This window comes from Bufo bufo, chromosome 6, assembly GCF_905171765.1.
Source record: "Bufo bufo chromosome 6, aBufBuf1.1, whole genome shotgun sequence".
Taxonomy (NCBI): Eukaryota; Metazoa; Chordata; class Amphibia; order Anura; family Bufonidae; genus Bufo; species Bufo bufo.
Genome location: NC_053394.1, coordinates 166,148,622 through 166,172,106, shown reverse-complemented (window position 1 = coordinate 166,172,106; position 23,485 = coordinate 166,148,622). Strand labels below are relative to the sequence as shown.

Sequence of the window (23,485 nt, the reverse complement as noted above, 5' to 3'; positions counted from 1 at the left end):
TCACCCCTAGACAAGCTAGGTGGTCGCTATTCTTTACCAGATTTAACTTTGTAATCACCTATCGTCCTGGGGCAAAAAATACCAAGGCAGACGCATTATCTCGTAGTTTCCCTGGAGGGGGTAATGTTTGTGATCCGGTACCTATTTTACAAAGAGGAGTGGTTGTCTCTGCTGTACACTCTGTTCTAGAGGGAAAGGTGTTAGAGGCTCAGGGGGACGCCCCGGCCTCTTGCCCCTCAGAGAAATTGTTTGTACCGTTAAACCTGCGTCTTGAATTATTAAAAGAACATCATAATTCGGCACTTGCTGGACACCCGGGTAGTAAAGCAACCTTGGAGCTTTTATCTCGTCGTTTTTGGTGGCCAAGGTTGTGTCAGGATGTAATGGATTTCGTGTCTACTTGTTCTACTTGTGCACGCGCGAAAGTCTCTCATACACGTCCAGCAGGGTCTTTATTGCCACTTTTCATCCCCAATAGGCCATGGACACATCTGTCAATGGATTTCATCACTGACTTACCGTTGTCGGCGGGTAAAACAGTTATCTTGGTAGTAGTAGACAGGTTTAGCAAAATGGTACACTTTATTGCGCTACCCGCACTTCCTAATGCTAAAACTCTCGCTCAGGTGTTTATCAGTGAAATCGTGAAGCTTCACGGGGTCCCTTCCGATGTGGTTTCGGATCGGGGAACCCAGTTTATTTCTAAGTTTTGGAAAGCTTTTTGTTCCCGTTTGGGGGTTCACTTGTCCTTTTCCTCAGCTTTCCATCCTCAGTCGAATGGACAGACTGAGCGTACCAACCAAAACCTAGAAACATATTTAAGGTGTTTTGTGTCTGAAAACCAAGAGTTGTGGTCATCATACTTACCGTTAGCTGAGTTTGCCATAAATAATCATTATCAGGAGTCCACTGGCAAGTCACCATTCCTTGGTGCATACGGTTTTCATCCCCAATTTTGTACTTTCAAAGAGGGGGGGTCTTCTGGGGTTCCCGAAGAGGAAAGGTTTTCTTCATCTCTTTCATCGGTATGGCAGAAGGTGCAAGTTAACTTGAAAAAGATGAGTGGTAAATATAAATGCATGGCCGATAAGAAACGGTCGCCAGGTCCAGACCTAGGAGTGAATGACTATGTGTGGTTGTCTACTAGGAATATTAAGTTGAAGGTTCCTTCTTGGAAACTGGGTCCTAGGTTCATTGGTCCCTATAAAATAGTAGCCGTCATTAACCCTGTGGCTTTTCGCCTGGAGCTACCTCAGACTTTTAAGATCCATAACGTCTTCCATAAATCGTTACTCAAGAAGTATGTTCCACCTCTAGAACCATCGCCGCTGCCACCTCCTCCTGTTATTGTGGATGGTAATCTGGAGTTTCAAATAGCCAGAATTGTTGATTCTCGTCGGGTCCGCCGCTCTCTTCAGTATCTTGTGCATTGGAGGGGTTACGGTCCCGAGGAAAGAATGTGGGTTCCAGCATCAGAGGTAAACGCCAACAGGTTAATTCAGACTTTCCATGCCTCTCATCCGGAGAGACCTGGTCCTGAGTGTCTGGAGGCCCCTCGTGAAAGGGGGGGTACTGTCACGAGGGTATAAAGAGCCACGTCTGATCTGGTGAGTCTGACATCTGCTGTCCATGCTGGGAAATAGAGGCACAATTACACCCATTCACAAGAAGCATTTGCAAATTACAGCTGTCCAGGGGAATTATGTCAAGGCCAGCACTGATCCATGTGCAAATACAACGTCATGGACAGGATGTGAAACAGGTTGAGCTGTAATGATGGCTAATGCTGTTGCCTTGCTTTGGTTGAAGTATACTTTACCTTGATACTGTCGCTTGGTTGTTCCGCTTATCTGTTTATATGTACGTGCACCATTTGTATCCTAGCGTGGGCATGTTTCTATGATTATGATTATAGATTGATTATTTACAATCTATTTTGGGGTTTTTGTGTTCAAATCTTAAACGCATCTAGTATAAAAGCAAAATTTTAGGGGTATTTCTCTTCTGTGATTTTTCTAGATTGTTCCCCTGCTTTATTTATCCTTATTTTCTGTGAGCATTCTTCATTCAGAACAGTGAGGTTCAGAAAAGTCAGGAAAGACATTAATGAACAATTCACCACGCAACAAAAAAAAATAATTTCGGCTGCTACTGGGCGGGGTTGTATTTGGTTTGTTACTTTGTCTATCTCGGACCAGAATGGTCGGATAATGGGGCATTCCCACCAGATGTGAGATAGGTATAGAAGCCAAAACACAACGTATCTCCCCCTCAGTGATGGGTGCGGTCAGTTGCGCTACGGCTGTCTGTGAGACGTTAGGTAGTTGCAGAGATGAGAGAAAATTTCCAGTGGCTGAAGTCACTGAAATTGGAGAGGTTGCGTCTGGGGTAGGGATATTGTAAAGGGCTGCGTAAATTTTTTTGGAAGGCTTGTGCAATGTCTGGGGTGGATTTATTAAGTACAACCATTGGGACATGGCAGAGATGAAAGAGTCGGATTGTTGCTTCTTCACCCATGCAGACATCAGTTTGTTGCCCTTATCGCCATAAGCACATGCCTTAAATTTGGCCCGAAGTAGGGTCTTCGCTGAGGTGACATTAAGCGTGTTTTTTAGTTCAGAGCGTAGTTTTGCGAGTTCAAAAGCTGTTGCTTCGGCAGAGGTCTTTTTATATGTCGTTTCCAGCTTGGAGATATGGGACAGTAAGGAATCTAATGCTGCTGAGCGTTTCTTTTTAATTCTGGAACCAAGGGCTATGAGTTCCCCTCGAATCACCGATTTGTGGGCTTCCCACAAGATAGGGGGAATATTTGAGGGGTGGAGTTAAACTTAAAGTATTCCAGTAAGGAGCCTCTGAAAAAATCAATCTGAGACGAATCCGCAATTAATGTCTCATTGAGACGCCAGTTCCATTCCCTCTGGGGGAGGTAACCCAAGGTCATGGTAAGAAAGATTGGGGCATGGTCGGACAGCGTGATATTCCCTATCTTTGCTGATTCTATAGCATTTAGGTGGGGGGATGATAGGAAAAGGTAGTCTAATCTATGATAAGGGGTACTAGTATGTGAAAAGAAAGTATAATCTAGCGTGGAAGGATTTAAAGTCCTTTATACATCTGTTACTTGTAGGTCATTTAAAGCCCTCCCGAGCCTGCCCAGCAGTTTATAAGAGATGCGAGAACATTTAGTAGAGGAGTCCAGTGCGGGTTCCAAAGGGAGATTAAAGTCTCCGCCCAGTATAATAATTCCTTCCTAAATAGAGGAGAGCATTTTGAGAGTTTGAATGAGCCACTGCGCCTGACGGTTATTGGGGGCATAAAAGTTTGCAAGCGTGACTTGGGTACCTGCAATTGTACCCTTGACAAAAAGGTATCCACCTTCAGGATCAACTATAACAGCTGTGTGTTTAAAGGGGATTTGTTTATGAATCTCTATGCTAACGCCTCTGCTGGCAAACGAATATGTGCTATGGAACCAGTGGGAATATTGTTTGGAAGGGAGGTGTGGTACCTTGTCTGTCTTGAAATGTGATTCCTGAATGAACACGATTGCAGCTTTGTCTTTGCGCAGAAGTGAGATGACTTGTGAGCGCTTGCGTGGCTCATTCAGACCTCTAGCGTTCAGTGATGCAACTACAACAGATGCCATATTGGAATACAAAGGTAATGATAATTAATACATATGCCCAACACAGGTGAGGAGAGCAAAGGAAGAGGAAGAAAAAGACAATACAAATAGGAAAACGAGGACATTTGAATATGAAAATAAAATGCATGGTAAATGACTATGAGTCGGGTAGCTTGGGGAGGGGAATACTCTAACAAGCACCTGTAAGACGGAGAAAATCTACAGCATTGGTCAAGTAAGATATCTTCACAGGTGGGGGGACTTGTAAAGCTCCCGAGGGCCAAAGAAGAGCCATCACGGGGGGGAAAGCAAAACGGAATCTCAGATTGGCCACAACCCCAGCATAACATAAACCTGGTATAACATTATTAAAACAGCAAAAGTAAAGAACAAAGAATACAGTGAACCAAGAGAATGGTCCCTCCGGCAGGAACCTAATAGCTAAGAGGGCAACAGGGTTAGATCCTCTCAGCCTTTAGGGCCGAGGCACTTGTGGAGAAGCGTCTCAGCCTAGGTCAAGGTGGCACTCACTGTGTGTGTAGTCCCGGTTGCAATATTGTTCTGGAAGGTGAGTGCGATTATAGAACGCATGCTGGTTGATCTCTGATATGGCATCTCTCCAATTCAGGTCTTGGCTTTGGCCATATTCCTGCGGCCGGCTCTCTCTGCGTTTCCTGGGGAGACTAGGTGCCATGCTTCTCGTTTGGGAGGCAAAGGAAGTGGACCTCCCTGGTCCATGGGCATCCAGGACGGGAGATCTATGGGTGAGATCCCTAGTGTATCCCAAGCTGCACGGAGGTCCGAAGGAGACCTGATGGTGATCTGTTTACCGTTTTTTAAGATGGCAAAGCCAAACGGGTACAGCCAGCGGAAGGGGATGGCGGACTCCTTCAGTGCCTCTAGGAGAGGTCGCAATAACCTGCGTTTTGCCAGTGTAGAGGCCGCTAAGTCCTGGAACATCAGTATATCGGAGTCCTCATACTTGAGTTGGGAGGCTTCCCTGCTACTTTTGAGAAGGGCCGCTGTGTCCACAAAGCTGAGTAGGCCGCAGATGACATCTCTCGGCGGCTAATGACGCTTAGGTTTCGGGCGGAGGGCTCTGTGGATTCTTTCAACCACAATTGAGGCTGCTCTGTCTGGCCCCAGCAGAGAGCCAAAGATTTCTCTTGCGGCAGCTGGTAATGCTTCTGGTTGCACTGACTCAGGTAGGCCCCGCAGCCATATATTTCGCCTGTGGCTGCGATTTTCTTGATCTTCTAAACTTAGCAGGGCATCATTGAGAAGGTCTTCGTGGGTCTGGAGCACTGTCTTCGTCTCCTCGCCAAATTGGAGGATAGCTTCCTGAGTGCTTTCAAGTGCTACAACTCTGTGCCCCAAATGCCGTAGGTCTTCTTTGATCTCGGACAGATCACATTTTAGGGGTGATAGCGCGGACTCGAGCACCTTCCTGAGAATCGCTTTAGACACCGGAGGGTCTTTGTAGGTGAGTCCCCCTTCCGAGGTGTCGGACACGCTCCCTGTCTTGGAGATGTTGTCCGCTTCTGTGTGGCATGTTCTTTCCGGCGCCATCTTGGCAGCGTCTTTGGGTGGCAATGCAGTCCTCCTGGTAAGGAATTTCTCCAGGTATGGCTGCTTAGTCCGGGCTGGGGTATTATCCCTGGTGTCTCTGGACTTCTCCATGTTGCTTTTCCCCATTTTTAGCTGGAGGGAGAGCTGAAATAAGGGTCGTGTGGCCAGGTCGTTTCAGGAGCTCAAACACATGCGGCCATTCTGCAGCGCGGTCAAGCTCCGCCCCCCACGTGTCCCAAATTGGGTGGGAAAAAGTCAAGATTGGAATGTAAGAAATGCACTTTCAATGACATTCGGCAGCCAAGTTGTTCATATGCTGTAAGCATGTTGTCTACTAATTCAGCATAGTTTGCAGCTCGTCTGTTCCCAAAGAAGTTCTGCATTATTAGTACAAATGCATCCCAAGCTGCACTCGTTTTGTCAGATTCTTGAGCTGATCATAAGTAGTGTATTTGCCACATATGTAGCAGAAATTGTCTGGATCGTTAACACATTTCCGTTTATCCATCGTCGCCTCTATGAGTGGTCCCTAACACTAGTTCCTACCTGTTTATGGGCCATGACAGCCACACAAAGTCCAGGGAGCGCAGGTACAGCATGCACGCCAGGCACACTCTGCTTTTAACCCTGTCCGGTGCCGTGACAGCTTTCATCGGATCCAGGGAAGTACCAACATGCATGCTGAGCCCACTATATACTTCTCCTGGAGCCAAATGGCTACTGGTAGGCCCTGTAAAAGTAGACTCAGTTTTATACTGACTTTAAAACCAGCCTCCAGGGCATTTGTGTCTTTTTCTTTGTATATGTATTTCGCCATAGCGATGTGCACCTGCATATAGGGTTGACCTGACTGTATCCCCCACATTTTTTCTTTGTAGTATATATTGGAGGCGTGGCGATTTCCATGCAGTCATGCACACCTGACCAGTTAATCTGCCCTGGAGGCTGGTTTTAAAGTCAGTATAAAACTGAGTCTACTTCTACAGGGCCTACCAGTAGCCATTTGGCTCCAGGAGAAGTATATAGTGGGCTCAGCATGCATGTTGGTACTTGCATCCCTGGATCCGATGAAAGCTGTAATGGGCACCGGACGGGGTTAAAAGCCGAGTGTGCCTGGCGTTCATGCTGTGCCTGCGCTCCCTGGACTTTGTGTGGCTGTCATGGCCCATAAACAGGTAGGAACTACACTGCGTGCAGAATTATTAGGCAAATGAGTATTTTGACCACATCATCCTCTTTATGCATGTTATCTTACTCCAAGCTGTATAGGCTCGAAAGCCTACTACCAATTAAGCATATTAGGTGATGTGCATCTCTGTAATAAGAAGGGGTGTGGTCTAATGACATCAACACCCTATATTAGGTGTGCATAATTATTAGGCAACTTCCTTTCCTTTGGCAAAATGGGTCAAAAGAAGGACTTGACAGGCTCAGAAAAGTCAAAAATAGTGAGATATCTTGCAGAGGGATGCAGCACTCTTAAAATTGCAAAGCTTCTGAAGCGTGATCATCGAACAATCAAGCGTTTCATTCAAAATAGTCAACAGGGTCGCAAGAAGCGTGTGGAAAAACCAAGGCGCAAAATAACTGCCCATGAACTGAGAAAAGTCAAGCGTGCAGCTGCCAAGATGCCACTTGCCACCAGTTTGGCCATATTTCAGAGCTGCAACATCACTGGAGTGCCCAAAAGCACAAGGTGTGCAATACTCAGAGACATGGCCAAGGTAAGAAAGGCTGAAAGACGACCACCACTGAACAAGACACACAAGCTGAAACGTCAAGCCTGGGCCAAGAAATATCTCAAGACTGATTTTTCTAAGGTTTTATGGACTGATGAAATGAGAGTGAGTCTTGATGGGCCAGATGGATGGGCCCGTGGCTGGATTGGTAAAGGGCAGAGAGCTCCAGTCCGACTCAGACGCCAGCAAGGTGGAGGTGGAGTACTGGTTTGGGCTGGTATCATCAAAGATGAGCTTGTGGGGCCTTTTCGGGTTGAGGATGGAGTTAAGCTGAACTCCCAGTCCTACTGCCAGTTTCTGGAAGACACCTTCTTCAAGCAGTGGTACAGGAAGAAGTCTGCATCCTTCAAGAAAAACATGATTTTCATGCAGGACAATGCTCCATCACACGCGTCCAAGTACTCCACAGCGTGGCTGGCAAGAAAGGGTATAAAAGAAGAAAATCTAATGACATGGCCTCCTTGTTCACCTGATCTGAACCCCATTGAGAACCTGTGGTCCATCATGAAATGTGAGATTTACAAGGAGGGAAAACAGTACACCTCTCTGAACAGTGTCTGGGAGGCTGTGGTTGCTGCTGCACGCAATGTTGATGGTGAACAGATCAAAACACTGACAGAATCCATGGATGGCAGGCTTTTGAGTGTCCTTGCAAAGAAAGGTGGCTATATTGGTCACTGATTTGTTTTTGTTTTGTTTTTGAATGTCAGAAATGTATATTTGTGAATGTTGAGATGTTATATTGGTTTCACTGGTAAAAATAAATAATTGAAATGGGTATATATTTGTTTTTTGTTAAGTTGCCTAATAATTATGCACAGTAATAGTCACCTGCACAAACAGATATCCCCCTAAAATAGCTAAAACTAAAAACAAACTAAAAACTACTTCCAAAAATATTCAGCTTTGATATTAATGAGTTTTTTGGGTTCATTGAGAACATGGTTGTTGTTCAATAATAAAATTAATCCTCAAAAATACAACTTGCCTAATAATTCTGCACTCCCTGTAGTGTTAGGGACCACTCATAGAGGCGACCTTGATGTGGTGAGTGGCTTATTACGCTTTGGCCAAAATGTACACCAATGCCTCATTCAACAACTATAATAGATCACTTTATCAAAATCTGTCCAGCTTGCCTTATACACTCACCTAAAGAATTATTAGGAACACCTGTTCTATTTCTCATTAATGCAATTATCCAATCACATGGCAGTTGCTTCAATGCATTTAGGGGTGTGGTCCTGGTCAAGACAATCTCCTGAACTCCAAACTGAATATCAGAATGGGAAAGAAAGGTGATATAAGCAATTTTGAGCGTGGCATGGTTGTTGGTGCCAGACGGGCCGGTCTGAGTATTTCACAATCTGCTCAGTTACTGGGATTTTCACACACAACCATTTCTAGGGTTTACAAAGAATGGTCTAAAAAGGGAAAAACATCCAGTATGCGGCAGTCCTGTGGGCAAAAATGCCTTGTGGATGCTAGAGGTCAGAGGAGAATGGGCCGACTGATTCAAGCTGATAGAAGAGCAACGTTGACTGAAATAACCACTCGTTACAACCGAGGTATGCAGCAAATCATTTGTGAAGCCACAACACGCACAACCTTGAGGCGGATGGGCTACAACAGCAGAAGACCCCACCGGGCAGGGACGTGCACACATAGGGATGAAAGGGGGCTTGAGCCCCTGCCCTTTTCATCACCGGCCCCTTAAATGCCCTCCGCTCTTACAGAAATTTTATTTTATTGGAACTTTTTTTTTTTTTCATAATGCGCAGATGCTGGCACTCACTGTCACGTGCGCTGCGCATTAATCTTTGTTAATTATCAAGACCAGACCCGCCGGCAAGTCACGTGGTACGGGCGGCGCGCACAGGCAGTCTTCTGAGCAGAGAAGAAGAGCTGCCTGGCTGTGTGTGCTCCCGCCCGTCCTGCCCCTGCTGACAAGCCGCCTCAGAGCCTCACCGCCCGCCCCTCCCGTCAGGAATCCGGATTCAAGTGTGGGTGAGTGAAGAAAAAGAAAATGATTGATGACATACCACTGCCCTGCGGCCCTGCCCTGCTCACTCGGTTTAATTCCTCCTGTGTGTGCTTGCTTGTGCTGAGTGACTGGGTTGTTGTCTTGTGTTTGTCTTGTCTGTCGGTCTGAGTCACTGTCTGTGTGAGTGTGATGTGTCTGTCTGTGATCGCCCCCCGCTCTGTGCTCTGGCTACTGTGCTGCTGCCTGGCCTGCTGACTGAGCCTGCCACACTCACTGTCATGGAGGTAGGCCATTAGTGGCGGCTGGCGGGAAAAAACAGGGAGGGGGAGGGTGTATAGGAGAGGAGATGCTCTACCTGCCTGCAAAACCCACCCACTGCCCAGCACACCCATGCTTCAGTTTACAATCATGCCTTTATGGCCCAGCAGGCCAGCACCCCTGCTTTTTGGCTACTTGTGCTGCCTGCCACTGCCATCATGGAGGCTGGTAGTGGCGGGAAAAATGTACCGGGGGGGGGGGGGGGGTATGATATGTGCTGCCAGGCTGCCTGCAGTGCAAACCCAGGTCCCAGGCCCATGAATCACCCCTGCAGTCTGTGGGGCCACTTCTTGCTGGTACAGTGGCACATTATTGGTGGGCAGTGGCCAGTGGGCACTATATAGGGGCATCTACTGAGGCCACAAAATAGGGGTATATGTTATATGGGGGGTTCTGTACAATGGCATTTTATACTGGGACACGCTATGCTTGCATTGCTTGGTACTATGGGAAAGGGGGAGAGCAGTAATGGGGGTCATCTACCGGGGGCACTAAGAATGTGTATTTGATGTTTGCAATAGGGATCGACCGCTATTGATTTTTTTTATTGCCGATACCGATATTCTGTGAACTTTCAGGCTGTTCTTTTCTGCCGATATTCTGTGCATTTTAATTTATTTAAAAAAAAAATTTCAACACAAATCTAGTTTATATACCAATACACATTACTTGCATTATACCGCTAAGGGGCTCATACTTACTCTTATACATATATAGTGTGTTATATACCCTCATACTACAACACAACTACATCATACACACATTTAAATTACATATTAATGTGTGTATGTCTGATGTAGTAGGTAGGTACATGGCAGATGGCACAGCTGTATATGTATGATTATACAATAGGATGTGCACTTGTGGAATATGAGTTTATGACGCACTTTCCCTCCACCAGCCGGAGCAGTAACAGCGTAGCCTATGTACGTAGTCCCGTTTAGGGGTGTTTCAGGCAGGCCCACACACATACCCTCTCTACTGTACTCCCGCAATACTTGGCACTGGCAGCGCAAAGGCACAGCGGTGACTCTGACATTTCGGACAGGTGCGCGGGTGTGGTGGACGCAATATCGGTGGTATCGGCAGTTTATATGCCGATACCCATACTTTACAAAATCAGGAATATCGGCCGATAATCGGTCTATCCCTAGTTTGAAACTTATAGGGGACATTGAGGGCATCTTCTGGGGCATTATGTAGGGGCATTTTTATACCGGTACATTATGGGGGCACTAGGAGGAAGGGGGAAGAGGAGCACTGTGGGGCATTTACTGGGGTTGCCGTATAGGGGTATTTTATACTGGTACATTATGGGGGCACTATAAGGACATTAGCTCAACTGGGGGCATTACAAAGGGGTATTGTTTTTATTGTCCAATAATATAATGTGAATTTTTACTACGGGGGTGAGGTGGGCGGATTAGGGTGGGCTCCTGGGCTTCATGCCTGCTCCATCATGGTCTGATCCCTTTAGAAGCAGCACCAGTCTCTCCCTGCTCTGCTATCCCTCTGCCCCTCCTGCAAATGATCATTATGAAATCTCTCTCTTATTAGGACAAAACACATCAGCTTGCTTCTCCAGTCCATTGAGCACGTCACCCCGCCGGAAAAGTGTCTGCCGACCGCCTGAGATCTCCCCAACAGCCCAGCCAAGGAATTGTAAGTTTTCATCTGAAATATGTTTGTGACTGTGTAATGCAGAAGGTTCTCAGGTAGGTTTTGATACAACCATTAATTTTAATCATGCCTTCAGCACAATGCCGAAAACAGAGAGAATACGGAAAATGAAGGAGAGAGAACGCCAGAAAGCAGCCCATATTAGTAGATCATTGAATGCATGGTTTAAAAAAACAGGTACCAAACCACAAGATACAACACATCTACAAGATGTTGAGAGTGTCCCAACAGAGAGCACGTTAGAGATCCTTCAAGCTACAAATGAATTACAGGAGAGGTCTTTGGAGGCTACACCTGACAAAGATGATAATGAAGTCGATGTTAGTGTTGAAAAGGCTACAATAGGGCAAACAGTGGCTAATGGTGGGCCAGATGAATTAATGGAAGAGGATGTAGCAGAGGAAGATGTGAGTAGTGTAGAAGATGCCTTGTCAAAAATGTCATCCTTAAAATATCCAACCGATCCAGCCCATAATCAAGATTTTCATCTGACATGTAATGCCAGTTATGTAAAAATGTGTGTTGGTAGAGGACCATGTCAACCTGTACTCAGATTTCCCAAAAATGATGAAGGAAGGTTATTTCAGAAAGTGTGGTATGAAAATAACCTGTGGTTAGAGTATTCACCTAACAAAGACAGTATGTACTGCTTCAGCTGTCGGCTTTTTCTAAATGAGCAGAAGTATAGCAAGAGTTCATGGAGAGTGGCTGGGGTAAGCAATTGGAAAAAGGCACGTGAGAAAATAAAAGAACATGCAGAGTCAGAGGCCCACTTAACAAGCATGGTGCGATGGAACACATACAAAAAGAGTGCTTTACAATCAGCTTTTGACGTATCTGATGCTTTAGGCAAGGCAAAAAGGGAGAGAGAGAAGCAACAAAACAGAGAACTCTTGACCCGATTAATTGATATAACCCTATATCTTGCACGGCAGGGTAAGGCTTTTAGGGGTGATGACGAGTCTGACACAAGTAGAAACCAGGGCAACTTCCTTGAACTTGTAAAAATGTTTAGCCAGTACGATAGCGTACTTAAGCTCCATTTGGAAAATTTAAAATGCCAGAAAATAGGTAAAAATAGGTGTCAGGTTTCACTCCTCTCAAATAGGACACAAAATGATCTTATCAAAGCACTGGCCACATTCACAAAACGAGAGATTAGGAAAGAAATAGAGGAGGCCACTATATATTCAGTTCTTATAGATGAAACTACTGACGTATCTCACTGTGAGCAAGTGTCTATTGTGGTGCGTTATGTGTACCAAATGGAAATCAAAGAGCGCTTCCTCCAGGTCTGTAATGTGGCAAAAACTACAGGTGAGGAGATGGAGAAAACTGTTCTTGACTTGCTAAAGAACAACAATCTACAGATAGAAAACATGCGTGGTCAAGGCTATGACGGTGCTGCCAATATGAGTGGTCAATACAAAGGTCTGCAGTCTAGAATATTGCAACACAACAACAAGGCTCTATATGTTCACTGCCAAGCCCACTGCCTAAATTTGGTCCTAGTTGAAGCTGCCAAATCAAGCATCCACTTCATTACCTTTTTCAACCTGGTACAGAAGCTTTATGTGTTTCTCACCAGCTCTACAAAACGGCACACTGCATTTGTGAAATGTCAAGAAGCCTTGCACCCTGGAGAGCGTGTATTTCAACTACAAAAGCTCTCAGACACGCGTTGGGCATGTAGAGAAAAAGCCCTAAAGGCCCTCCTTAAAGTTATAAGTTCAGTGGTCAAAGTCCTGACTGATATTACACAACAGGAGCCTCCTGATACTGCTGCTGGAGATGCCAGAATGTACCTTAAAGCCATAGACTTTGAGTTTTTGCTTTGCCTTGAAATAGCCAGTCCAGTCTTTGAAGTCACTGCACTTGCCTCTGATGCTCTACAGAATTCTGATATAGATCTGTCCACAGCATATGCTGTTGTCAATGGAGTCAAGGACACCTTGTCCAACCTCAGGACAGAACAGCAGTTTGGAAAATTGTTTAAGAGTGCCTGTGAAAAGGCAGAAGCCGCTGGGATCAGTATTCCCATTGCCCCCCCAGGACAGCAAAGACAGAGGAGGGTGCCTGCAAAATATTCCCATAGTACCCACACAGCCATAGAGAGCCACTCCTTCCAGTCCCTAGAAGACTACTATAGAGTGAAGGTATACTATACATTCATTGATGTTCTTTCTCAGGAGCTAGAGAGAAGATTTAGGGGAGATGGCGAGACACAGTCTAATAAAATATTAAGTGCACTTCACAGTTTGACTAAGCCCAACAAATGGATAGGCAAAGATATAATAGGGCCTGACTCTCTTGAGGCCATTCATACACTATGTGAATTCTATGAAGGTGAAGAGCAAAAGTTAAAAACAGAGCTCAGGGTCTTTTATGCCTCTTTCCAGGACACATCCACTGTGAAGGATATCTTAAAAACTCTTAGAGACAACAATGGTCAGGATATCTTTCCAACACTAGTTAAAATGATAACAACCTATGCAACAATTCCTGTGTCAACAGCAACAGTGGAGAGGTCCTTCTCCAAGCTCAAGCTGGTAAAAGATACACTGAGAAACCTTTGTTCAGAGGAGAGGCTTTCTGACCTCCTACTCCTGGCTATTGAGAAAGACATTCCCATAAACCACAGTGAAGTTGTCAACATATACAGGGATATGGCCCCACCTTGGTCAGGGGGTTATCCGACACCCAGAGAACCTGGCCAAGATTTGGGACACAAGATTCTCTTGGCGTGATAAGTTAGATCAGCAGATCCTGATAATATTGTTACTTTGCTTGGACCGTGATATTTGCATACTCTGAGTCGCCTCAATTGTATTGGACTGCACATTGTGATTTCATATCTGTATGTACCTTTTTCTTTTTGCATATACAAAAAAATAAATAAAAAGAATTGACAAAAAATAAAGGAATATGCATTATTACTGTATCTATACATTTATGGAGAACAAGGAAAGACTTTTAGAAAGCAACTAAGCTTTGTGGTACAAACACTTTTTCGATTTTTGTCAAGTGCCCTTTTTTTTTTTTTTAAGCCCCTGCCCTTCAAAATGTCTGTGCACGTCCCTGCCACCGGGTACCACTCATCTCCACTACAAATAGGAAAAAGAGGCTACAATTTGCACGAGCTCACCAAAATTGGACTGTTGAAGACTGGAAAAATGTTGCCTGGTCTGATGAGTCTCGATTTCTGTTGAGACATTCAAATGGTAGAGTCCGAATTTGGCGTAAACAGAATGAGAACATGTATCCCTCCTCTGATGGCTACTTCCAGCAGGATAATGCACCATGTCACAAAGCTCGAATCATTTCAAATTGGTTTCTTGAACATGACAATAAGTTCACTGTACTAAAATGGCCCCCACAGTCACCAGATCTCAACCCAATAGAGCATCTTTGGGATGTGGTGGAACGGGAGCTTCGTGCCCTGGATGTGCATCCCTCAAATCTCCATCAACTGCAAGATGCTATCCTATCAATATGGGCCAACATTTCTAAAGAATGCTATCAGCACCTTGTTGAATCAATGCCACGTAGAATTAAGGCAGTTCTGAAGGCAAAAGGGGGTCCAACACCGTATTAGTATGGTGTTCCTAATAATTCTTTAGGTGAGTGTATACTTACTGCTGACTTCTCCATAAGGCTGATCGCATACATTTTCCCTTTCAGATGCCGTGGTCAAATGTATTTTCACACTAGCGTTATTCTTTTCCGGCATTGACTTCCGTCCTAGGGGCTCAATACTGGAAAAGAACTGATCAGTTTTATCCTAATGCATTCTGAATGGAGAGCATTCCGTTCAGGATGTATCAGGATGTCTTCAGTTCAGTCTTTTTGCCTTTTCAGAATGGAGATAATACCGCAGCATGCTGCAGTTTTATCTCTGTCCAAAATTCTGGAACACTTGCCGGATCTGGCATTTTTTCCCATTGAAATGCATTAAAGGGAGTCTTTCACCTAATCTGAGCAATTTAGACCGCTCAGATCAGGTTATAGACTTTTTGACCCTCATTACAATGTTACCTTTGTTTTATGTATCCCTCATCCAGATATTGAAAAAAACACTTTTTAAACGTATGAAGGTGCCCAGGGGCGGCGTTACTGGGCGATGTGCCCAGAAAAACACACCTCTTTCAGCCCTCTGGCCCGCCCTTCTGTCCTATTATTACCTCCTCCTGTGCCTCCAGCCGGCGGACGTTACGAGTGGCAAGAGAAGAAGTCAGGCTGGGAACTGGCCCGCACCGGCTCACTGCTTTGCCCATTATGGGCAGAGGAACAGCTTTTCATATTGCGCATGTGCCGGCCAACTAGAGACAGCCGACCGGCGCATGCACCTTGAATGGGTCCGCAATCACAGAGATGCGGAACGGAGGCACGGATCGGAACCCCACGGAAGCACTACGGAGTGCTTCCATGGTGTTTCTGGCCATGTTTCCGCACCGCAAAAAAGTAGTGCATGCACTATGTTTTTGCGGTGCGGACCGTCGGATGCGGATAGTGGACCCCATTCAAGTGAATGGGTCCGCGATCCGTATACGGCTGCCCCACGGCCTGTGCCCGTGCACTGCGGACCGCAATGTGTGGTCCGCAGCATGGGCACGGAGCCCTAACGTTCGTGTGCATAACGGCCACGGATGCACACAACGGTCGTGTGCATAAGGCCTTAGGCAGACATTTGCTCTGATATTTCTTGTGCTGAAGGGGCTGAAACTACCTACAAAACTGTCACTGGAGCAGATGTACGGAAGATACGCTCTTCAAGGTATCCAGCAGATCTTCTGGCCAGCTTGATTACCAGATCTCTCCCACAGAGTCTGGGACTCTCATGCTCAGCAGCCAAAAACCACCTTGTGTGAACTAGAGGTAGGGTTGGCACCCAGCCGGTAACTCACCGGCCAATGAGGGCATTATTCTTACTGGGGGGCACTAATAGGGGCATTACTATTACTGGGTGGCGCTAATGGGGCCATTGCTATTATTGGGAGGCACTAATGGGGGCATTAATAATTCTGGGGGGCGCTAAAGGGGGCATTACTATTACTGGGGGACACTAATGGGCACATTACTATTACTGGGGATATCAATATTACTGGGAGGCACTAATGGGGGCATTACTATTACTGGGGGAGACTAATGGGGAGCATTATTAATTCTGGGGTGCACTAATGGGGGCATTACTTATACTGCGGACCTGATCAATTCTGGGGCACACTAATGGGGACATTACTATTACTGGGGGACACTAATGGGGGGCATTATTAATTCTGGGGTGCACTAATGGGGGCATTACTTATACTGCGGGCCTGATCAATTCTGGGGCACACTAATGGGGACATTACTATGTTTTGTTGTGAAAGATGGTATCCCTAACTACAGGTCAAGGTTGAAAGAGCTTGGAATGACGTACCACAGGAGGATCTCCAGCGATAACGTGTATAGGTGCCACCGATGAATGAGCAAACGTTGTCCTAAATCATTATTTCTGGGCAGCAGATCATGCTGTATAAACAGCGATCAACAAACAATGAATGTGTATGGGGACGAGCAATCACTGTAGCAATCGCTCTTCCCCATACTGCAGAGGTGACTGCTGCATGTAAAAGCAGCTCTCATCCCCTGCAATGAGCAGGCAGTCCTCAGGAACGAGTGAGCGGTTCCTAATAATTGGCTGCTGTGTAGGCCCGTATAAAGAGGCCTTTAGACTTATCGATGGCTTAGGTCGGGACAGAATCTTGTACCAAAATGTTGCTAAAATTATGAGGTAAACTGCTGCATTTTAGGAAACGCCCCTTTTTGGTAAGCCACACCCCTTCACTGAGAGAGACACAACTTGACATGATGTTGTGCCAGAAATGCACCAAATTTTGCAACATTTTACACCACATTCTAGGCACATTCATCTTAGTAGGATACATTCACGTGACTGTATAATTTTATCTGCATCTGTTCCGCATTTTGCGGAATAGATGCGGATCCATTAATTTCTATGGGTGAAAATGTGCGGACAACGTTCAGTATGTTGTCCGCATCTGTGTTTCCGCATTTCTAGTCCACAAAAATATGAAGCTTGTACTACTATTGTCCGCAGCCCCATTGAAGACAATGGATCCGCAAATTGCGGATGACATACGGAATGGTTTCCATATGTCATCCGTTTTTTGCAGATCTGTTTCCGTATTTTTTAAGGCCTTAATAATTAATATTTTTTTCTCTCTCTTTTTTTTCCTTCCGTTTTTTGCGGACCGTAAGAAAATGGAAGACATACGGAACACAAACGGAAGTAATTTGTCCGCAAAATGCGGACACACGGTTCCGTTATTTGCGGACCGCAAAACGGAAAGGATTACACATGGTCGTGTGAATGTATGTGATCCACTGTTTTCATCTCTTTCTACACAGGCCGCATTGTCTCTTGGTACAGGCAGCAATGGAGTCCAGCCGCAGCACGGCAAACATGCAGGCATTTTTGCCATGCTGCGGCCACATCTCCTGCCCGTCCCCATTAGGCCTATTGCACACAAAAAAAAAAAATCCGTTTACGTTCCGTTTTTGCGTTCCGTATATGGAACCATTCATTTCAATGGATCCGCAAAAAAAAACGGAAGGTACTCCGTATACTTTCCGCTTCCGTATAAAGATAGAACATGTCCTATTATTGTCCGCATAACAGACAAGGATAGTACTGTTCTATCAAGGGCCAGCTGTTCCGTTCAGCAAAAAAATGCAATGCACACCATCTGTATTTTTTGCGGATCTGTTTTTTGAGGACTGCAAAATACTGAAAAAGCCATACGGTTGTGTGCAAGAGGTCTTATAGTGATGGCAGTATTACCAAGTGGCAGTATTACCAGGTAGATCATTGCTAACTAGCGCTCATACAAACGCTTGTTAGCGATAATCTGAACGATAGGGCCTTAAGCTTCGCATATTGATTTTTGTCTTATCAGGGGCTTGGGCTGTGGTCTTTGGAGTTATTTATCCATTGACGCTCCTTATGAGCTCTGTGTACAGTCGTGGCCAAAAGTTTTGAGAATGACACAAATATTAGTTTTCACAAAGTTTGCTGCTAAACTGCTTTTAGATCTTTGTTTCAGTTGTTTCTGTGATGTAGTGAAATATAATTACACGCACTTCATACGTTTCAAAGGCTTTTATCGACAATTACATGACATTTATGCAAAGAGTCAGTATTTGCAGTGTTGGCCCTTCTTTTTCAGGACCTCTGTAATTCGACTGGGCATGCTCTCAATCAACTTCTGGGCCAATTCCTGACTGATAGCAACCCATTCTTTCATAATCACTTCTTGGAGTTTGTCAGAATTAGTGGGTTTTTGTTTGTCCACCCGCCTCTTGAGGATTGACCACAAGTTCTCAATAGGATTAAGATCTGGGGAGTTTCCAGGCCATGGACCCAAAATGTCAATGTTTTGGTTCCCGAGCCACTTAGTTATCACTTTTGCCTTATGGCACGGTGCTCCATCGTGCTGGAAAATGCATTGTTCTTCACCAAACTGTTGTTGGATTGTTGGAAGAAGTTGCTGTTGGAGGGTGTTTTGGTACCATTCTTTATTCATGGCTGTGTTTTTGGGCAAAATTGTGAGTGAGCCCACTCCCTTGGATGAGAAGCAACCCCACACATGAATGGTCTCAGGATGCTTTACTGTTGGCATGACACAGGACTGATGGTAGCGCTCACTTTTTCTTCTCCGGACAAGCCTTTTTCCAGATGCCCCAAACAATCGGAAAGAGGCTTCATCGGAGAATATGACTTTGCCCCAGTCCTCAGCAGTCCATTCACCATACTTTCTGCAGAAGATCAATCTGTCCCTGATGTTTTTTTTTTGGAGAGAAGTGGCTTCTTTGCTGCCCTTCTTGACACCAGGCCATCTTCCAAAAGTCTTCGCCTCACTGTGTGTGCAGATGCGCTCACACCTGCCTGCTGCCATTCCTGAGCAAGCTCTGCACTGGTGGCACTCCGATCCCGCAGCTGAATCCTCTTTAGGAGACGATCCTGGCGCTTGCTGGATTTCTTGGACGCCCTGAAGCCTTCTTAACAAGAATTGAACCTCTTTCCTTGAAGTTCTTGATGATCCTATAAATTATTGATTGAGGTGCAATCTTAGTAGCCACAATATCCTTGCCTGTGAAGCCATTTTTATGCAACGCAATGATGCTGCACGCGTTTCTTTGCAGGTCACCATGGTTAACAATGGAAGAACAATAATTTCAAGCATCACCCTCCTTTTAACATGTCAAGTCTGCCATTTTAACCCAATCAGCCTGACATAATGATCTCCAGTTTGTGCTCGTCAACATTCTCACCTGAGTTAACAAGACGATTACTGAAATGATCTCAGCAGGTCCTTTAATGACAGCAATGAAATGCAGTAGAAAGGTTTTTTTGGGATTAAGTTAATTTTCATGGCAAAGAAGGACTATGCAATTCATCTGATCACTCTTCATAACATTCTGGAGTATATGCAAATTGCTATTATAAAAACTTAAGCAGCAACTTTTCCAATTTCCAATATGTCCGGATGACATAATAAAATGATGGTATTTTTTAAGGATTTCTGGCTTGTTGTGCTCCGTTTTCTCATGTATGCTGTGGTTTGCTGCAATATAAAAAACTGGCATACCCCTTTAAGACCTCCAGACTGCAAACGGGCAAAATCTAAACATTTTTCATGTTATCAAGGCCAATATTGGCCTGCTTAACATGGAGTTAAAGGGGTATTCTGGTTATAAGGGGATAATTATTAGATGTGTAGGGTCTGACTGCTGGGACAATCAGTGATGCAATGCAAAGGTGAGATCTGCAGAAAATCCGCACAAAAAACCGCAAGTAAGCACACGACCATGTTTTTTGTCTCCATCAGATCCTCATATGCAGACCCATTCACTTCAGTGTGTGCTGACTGCATCCCCACTAAAGAATAGAACATGTACTATTCTTGTCCATAATAGGACATTTCTATAGACGGCAAGACGTTCCGTTCTGCAAACAGATGGACAGTCTCCAACAGGCACTCCTGAGTTATGGTATCTCCTCGCGATACAGTAAAGCTTGGTTAGGGTACTTTCACACTAGAGTTATTCTTTTCCGGTATTGAAATCCGGTAAAGGGTCTCAATACCGAAAAAAACCGCATCAGTTTTGTCCTAATGCATTCTGAATGGAAAGCAATCCGTTCAGTATGCATCAGGATGTCTTCAGTTCTGTCCCTTATACAGTATTTGACTGGACAAAATACTGCAGCTAAAATCCCGGAACAATACCGCACTTGCCAGATTCAGCATTCATTTCCATAGAGATGTATTAATGCCGGATCCGGTACCAAGTGTTCCAGAAATTGTCGCATCACTGGATCCAGTTTTCTGGTCTGTGAATGCGCCGGGATATAGGAGGAGCTGGTTTCGCTTTTGATCTTTGAAAAAATTTAAATACCGGATCCGTTATTCAAGATGATACCGGATGAGACGGATCCGGTATTTCACTGGATTCATCTAACAGATTCTGAAAAAAAGGATATCAGTCAACGGAACTGCCTGCCGGATTCTAACAACGCTAGTGTGAAAGTAGCCTTAGTCGCTTCTGTGAAATGGAGCGGTGGAATGACAGGCACACTGCCACTCCATTCTCAGAGGGGACTCTGCCCTACTACATAGTTTCCAACAGTCCCAAATTTGCTCGGCTGTCTATAATCTTTGGGGGAAATTTATCAAAACTGGTGTGATGGCAAACTGCTTTAGTTAACCACCTCAGCCCCTATGGCTTAAACACCCTGAAAGACCAGGCCACTTTTTACACTTCTGCACTACACTACTTTCACCGTTTATTGCTCGGTCATGCAACTTACCACCCAAATGAATTTTACCTCCTTTTCTTCTCACTAATAGAGCTTTCATTTGGTGGTATTTCATTGCTGCTGACATTTTTACTTTTTTTGTTATTAATCCAAATTTAACGATTTTTTTTGCAAAAAAATGACATTTTTCACTTTCAGTTGTAAAATTTTGCAAAAAAAACGAGATCCATATATAAATTTTGCTCTAAATTTATTGTTCTACATGTCTTTGATAAAAAAAAATGTTTGGGTAAAAAAAAAATGGTTTGGGTAAAAGTTATAGCGTTTACAAACTATGGTACAAAAATGTGAATTTCCGCTTTTTGAAGCAGCTCTGACTTTCTGAGCACCTGTCATGTTTCCTGAGGTTCTACAATGCCCAGACAGTACAAACACCCCACAAATGACCCCATTTCTGAAAGTACACACCCTAAGGTATTCGCTGATGGGCATAGTGAGTTCATAGAACTTTTTATTTTTTGTCACAAGTTAGCGGAAAGTGATGATTTTTTTTTTTTTTTCTTACAAAGTCTCATATTCCACTAACTTGTGACAAAAAATAAAAACTTCCATGAACTCTCTATGCCCATCAGCGAATACCTTGGGGTGTCTTCTTTCCAAAATGGAAATGTGGGTCACGGACGGATCTAATTTCCCCTCGAGAACAGGGAAACAGAAAGAGAGAAAGAGAGCGCACAATAGTGTAATATGTTCAAACGGGTAAAGATATCAAGGTGAGAAATATCCAAACTCACCTCATGGAGTTGTGCTCCGGCAGGCACAACTCTACTGAAAACTTTGATGAGAATAAGACCTTTAGACCAGGACTGCAGCCGCAGGTTTTGTGGTCTCTTGGATGGGATGTCCAGTCCCCCAAGAGAAATTAGTGGTGAAGAAAAGAGGTTCTGCGTCGGCGCGAAATCACTAGTTCAAGCGGTCTTATAGATGTAATCTTCTTTTAATCAGAAACAACGCGTTTCGGGGATCAAAGACTCCCCTTCATCAGGTTTCACAAACATATAACAGGTATTATTGCAAGGTAATATTTATAGGTAAATTCTTTCAAAAAAACCGCCAAAAGGATGCACCTGGGTGATGCCCCTTGTGGGAGGAGCCATCCCCAGGTGTCATCCAATACATGCAGGTCTTCTTAACATACATAGCATTGGATGGAGGTGATTAGCTTTTTATAGTGTTGTAGCTGAGATCGCTTCTTTATTTAGTTGTAATTTGCCACCGATTGTGAGATTCATAAAAACATATATAATTCCCGGTCATGTGATCACTCGTACAGGCGTCACATGACTCGGGAGTCCGGAAGTGTTTTGCTGGCTTATCTAGCCGGGCGGAAGCAGCAGTGCTAGGATCACCCTGGCAGCGCATGCTCACACAAACAGTCTGAGCCGGCGGCAGGAGTCCATAGCAGAGGGTATCACATGATCGCAGATATGTGGTCATGTAACCTGTCATCTTCCAGCACGGCACTGTGGATCTGTATGTTTTGTCTTCTACAGGCACAGGGTTAGTTTTTAGACCTATTTAGAGCGATCCTTATTATCTATATATATATATGGAGCTCATATAGAGAAAAGGACAAATATATATATAAGGCATCCTATTTCATAGGTCATACCATATTTTATATAGTTATAGGGCTAATTTCCAACCTATTTTAAACGCTATGTATTCAGTGTAGAAAAATACATAGCAAAGGGAAGAGTGTATGTAGCAGCCAATGGATCATAAATTGACATAAAATTGGCTCATATAAAGTTATAATGTTAAAAACACATATGGTAGATATATAGAATAAAAAATACAGACAATATACAATAATGATGCATATACGTATATATATATATACATACATATAAGATATGTAAAAATGTATAAATATGAAGATAAATGAAATGAAATTGTATAGAAAAAATATATATATATTGTATAAAAAAATTGTATAAAAAAAAGTAAAATAAAAATATAGCAATTTTTTATAGCAATTGATGTTTGTTCTTTCTTTTTAAAGATTAATTTCAAAGGCCTCATTGAGCCCATACGGATTGAGGCTATTAAGTTTGAATATCCAATACATCTCCCGACGTCTGATGTATTGGACGTCTGTTTGGAGATGTATTGGAATGAGTTCAATGGGTGTTATCATGAACCCTGCAGTATTGCCATCATGATGTTCCGCCGCATGTCTGGAAACGCTGTGTTTCATATATCTTTTCCGGATTTTCGAACGATGTGTGTTAAAACGTTTGCGTAGGGTTTGTATTGTACGGCCTACATATTGTAGGTGGCAGGGGCACTCTAGTAGATAGATGATAAAGTTGGAGTTACAGGTCAGATGATGTTGAATTTGAAATAATTCCCCGGTACTCTTACTATGAAAGGAAGATCGTTAATTAATGCTATTACAGCAGAGGCATCTTGAGTGACCGCATTTGAAACTTCCTTTGGGGGCCTCAGTATCCAAATCATTGTTAGCGGAATGTGTTATTGGTCTCATTTTGCTCGGAGCTAAGATATTTTTCAAAGTTTTAGCTCTTCTGTATGTAAATTTGGGATTCTCCGGAATAATTTGGCTGAGTATGGGATCCCTTTTGAGGATATGCCAGTGTTTCCCCAGTGTCGCCTTAATAGCGTTGTGATTTTGGTTGTAGGTTGTTATGAAATTATAACAATACGAGTTGGTCTCATTTTTATCC

General features: G+C 44.2%; 1 long non-coding RNA gene across 1 annotated transcript; it reads left to right on the top strand.

Moving 5' to 3' along the window:
* The first annotated feature begins 244 nt into the window (after positions 1 to 244).
* On the top strand, positions 245 to 23,065 carry LOC121004147. The gene is made up of 3 exons (XR_005779670.1): positions 245 to 256; positions 7,168 to 7,170; positions 22,814 to 23,065. It is a non-coding gene; the product is annotated as an uncharacterized LOC121004147 (long non-coding RNA).
* The last annotated feature ends 420 nt before the right edge of the window (positions 23,066 to 23,485 follow it).